Genomic DNA, 4011 nt, shown 5'->3' on the forward strand with positions numbered 1-4011 from the left:
AAAAAAATAAGCAACTTCAGATTCCTGATAAGCTTTCCCACTTTCACAAACAACTCAGCTTTTCATTAAATTTAGACAAACTGAAAATGTACCCATAGTGGACATAGACCCCAGCCTCCTTCACAGGCAAATACTGTCAGCTTCTACTCAAGCTTAAACAATGTCCATGACTTGAGTGACTAAGCAGCAAGGTTGGTTTTCCACAAGGTTCAGAATTCCAGTTTCTACATTAGAAGATAGCCTCTAGAATCTACCTAAAATCCATGTAAGTTGTGTTGGCATCACCCTGAAGCTTCATCAACAATCCTCCATAGGATACAGTCTTAGTTAAAGTTTTCCTGCTGTGAGCAGACACCATGACCAAGTCAACTCTTATAAGGACAACATTTCATTGGAGCTGGATGACATGTTCAGAGGTTTGGCCCATTATCATCAAGGTGGGAGGGAGCACAGCAGCATCCAGGCAGGAATGGTGCAAGAGGACCTGAAAATTCTTTATCTTCATCTGAAGGCTACTATGGGGAGACTCACTTCCAGGCAGCTGGGATAAAGGTATTAAAGCCCACACCCACAGTGACACACCTACCCCAACAAGGCTGCATCTCCTAATAGTGCCACTCCCTGGGCCAAGCATATACAAACCATCACATTCCACTCCATGGCTCCCATAAGCTTGTTCAAACACATGAGTCTATGGGGCCACACCTAACCATAGCATAATTCAAAAATATATTTAGTCCAACATCCAAATGTCCCATAGTCTATAGCAGTCTCAAAAATGTTAAAAGTCCAAAACTCAAGGTTTCTTCTGAGATTCGTCCAATCGCTTCGCTCTAATCCCCAAAGCAAGACAGGAAACCAGCTGGGCAAACTCCAAACTCTGCATCGCCATGTCTGATATAAGGGAGGTCTTCAGATCTCCAACTCCTTTTTCATCTTTGTTGACTGCAAAAAACTTCTTTCTCCTGGGCTGTTTACACTCCCTGTCAGCAGCTTTCCTTGGCAGATAGGCCATGGCTCTGGCATCTCAAACATCTTGGGATCTCCAAGGCAACTTCAATGTTACAGCTTCTTGTTTCAATTCCTGGGATACACATGATCTTCTGGTCTCCTACAAAAGGCTTGTGTCGCTTCTCCAGCTCTGCCCTCTGTAGCACTCTAAACTCAAGTTGATCCACTCCACTGCTAGTGCTGTTCTTGGTCATCATCCCATGGTACTATCATCTCTAATACTCTGAGGTTTTCCACTGCAGCTAGGTTTCACCAATAGCCTCTCATAGGCTCTCTTCATGGTACCAAGCCTTAACTCCTTTGCATGGCCCCCTCAGCCCTGGGCTGTCAGCTACAACTGAGGCTGCACCTTCACCAATGGCCTTTCATGGCCTCTCACAGTGCCAAGCCTCAGCTGCTCTCCATGATCCCTTCATACCTTCAAAACGAGTACCACCTGGGTGATGCTTACACCTTACCAAGTGCAGCTACAGCAGGAGGCACAGCCTTGGCTATCTCTGGAACATACCTTCTTTGTTCTCCCAGAAAACACTTTCTAGAAGATTTCACCTCAGTGATGCTGGTCTCTTCTTGATCACCACTAATTTCTTCACTCCAGCTAACCAGCATCATTTGTCCCAGTAGCCCTTTCTATTTTTCACTCCAAAGCCAGATCCATATGGCCAAAGTCACCAAGTTCCGCCCCCCACCCCCACCCCCCACCCCGCCACTTGTCCTATTACCTTATCACTAGCTTTCTGCTTTCTAACTCTACTGCCTAAGCTTGGCTGTCCTGGAATTTGTTCTGTAGATTGACCTTGAACTCAAAGACCTACATGGCTCTGTCTCCTGTAATGCTGGGATTAAAGGCATGTACCACTATGCCTACATTTGAGCGTTTCTTCACCTCAAACCTGCTCTCTTCAAGGCTAGCCTGGAAGTCAGAGATCTGCTTGCCTTTGCATCCTGGGATTAAAGGCTTGTTCTGCCAAACCTGGACCTTAACTTTGCTGGGTGGGATTTTGCCCCAAGGTCATTACTCCCTTAGTTCAATTTAATATCATGGAACACAGGATTCATCTCCATTTTACTTCCTGTTGCCCCTTTAATTCATGAACCATATATTTTATATTTTACCTTTCTCAGCTTGCTAGCTTGTTTAAATTGCTCTTCCTGAGACTTAACCAGGGAACAAAGTCTATTATGAGCGTTTCTGAGACTTCCTTTTTCAATGCAATTAACCAGTGTGTCTTCACCTTAGCCTTAGGCAGACTCTTCAGACCAGGGGGGAAAAAGTAGCCACATTTTCACCAAAATACTATAAAACAGTGTGGAACTTCTAGACCACACACTGAAGTTCTCCACTGAAATGTCTTGGGTCAGGTCTGCACAATTCAAATCACTCACAGCAGCAAAGTCTTCCATAGTCCTACTAGGATAGCTCATTAAGCCCCACTTAAAACATTCCATGGCTTTTCAAATCCAAAGTCCCCAAATCCACATTCTTCCAAACAAAAACATTGTCAGGCCTATTGCACCAATACCCCAGTCCTGATACTAACTTATGTCTTAGGGTTTTACTGCTATGAACAGACACCATGGCCAAGGCAACTCTTAAATAAGGACATTTAATTTGGGCTGGTTTATAGGTTCAGAGATTCAGTCCATTTTCAAGGCGGGAGCATGACAGCTTCCAGGCACACATGGTGCAGAGGACTTCAGAGTTCTATGTCTTCATCTGAAGGCTGCTATGAGGAGACTCACTTCCATGAAACTAGGATGAAGGTATTAAAGCCCACATCCACAGTGACTCACCTACCCCAACAAAGCTACACCTCTAAATAGTGCCACTCCCTGGGTCAAACAGATACAAACCATTACAAATTCATACATAGAAATGTATGTTGCTGCTTCAGTAGTGATATGGTTCCCCCAAACCCTGTATATCTAACCATATGTTACTTATTCAAGCTGGGCTGCCCTGGAAGGTCTATTGTATGTGTAGTTTTATTCACTGCCATCCAAGGTACCATCTTCATCCAAGGTAGTAGTTTTGACCAATCAGAACTTCTCACCTAAGTTTCGGGATAAATCTAAGATAAGATCCTATTTACATCTAAGATAAGTTCTGTTTTTAAAGATTCACTCTCATAGTCCAACTGAGATACTCAGTCAAATTTCTTGCCTTCTATGTCAATGTCTTCCATATAAAAAAATATCCTTAAACCAGTTGTCCAGAACTGTGAAGGGTACAAGAGCTTTAGAGGTGCTGAGCACATGGTACCACTTAGGTTGTTTGTTTCTTTGATATCTAGTTTTTTAGGATCTTTATATATTTTAGATATTAGCTCTCTATTGGATGTATAGTTGTTATAATCTTTTCCTGCCCTGTAGGCTGCCCCTTTGTCTGAATGACAATGCCCTTTACTGGGTAAAAAGTATTTAATTTCATGAGGTTCTGTTTAATAATTGCTGATCCTAGAGCCTGCATAGGAGAAGGATTCTCTTCAGAACGTCTTCTCCTGTCCTGTTGACTTTCCCTAATTTTCTTTCTCAGCCCTTTTATCATTTATATGTAAGAGTACTACTGAATTCTTTGGGTTAATTTTGTATCTGGCCACTTTGCAGAAGGTGTTAATCAGCTGTAGGAGTTCACTGGTAGAATTATTGGGGTCACTTATGTATACTATTGTATCATCTGCAATTAACATACTTTGACTCCTTCCTTTACACCTTGTGTCTCCTTGATCTCCATTAGTTGTTTTATTGCTCTAGCTAGAACTTCAAGTACTATATTGAATAGATATGGAGAGAGAGAGTAGACAGCTTGTCTTATTCTTGATTGTAATGGAATTGCTTTGAATTTCTCTCCATTTAAGTTTATATTGACTCTGGGCTTGCCTTTAATATATTTAGGTATGTCCCTTGTATTCCTAATATTCCCAGGACTTTTATCATGAAAGGGTTTAGGATTTTTGTCAAAAGACTTTTCTGCATTTAATGGGATGACCATGTGTTTTT

The 4011-nt window shown here is 42.1% G+C and overlaps 1 pseudogene; it reads right to left on the reverse strand.

Annotated features, from left to right (window-relative positions):
• Positions 1-209: 209 nt before the first annotated feature.
• On the reverse strand, positions 210-3269 carry LOC127675560 (DNA-directed RNA polymerases I, II, and III subunit RPABC3-like; annotated as a pseudogene).
• Positions 3270-4011: the final 742 nt, after the last annotated feature.

The sequence above is a fragment of the Apodemus sylvaticus genome, chromosome X (genome assembly GCF_947179515.1).
Source record: "Apodemus sylvaticus chromosome X, mApoSyl1.1, whole genome shotgun sequence".
Lineage (NCBI taxonomy): Eukaryota > Metazoa > Chordata > Mammalia > Rodentia > Muridae > Apodemus > Apodemus sylvaticus.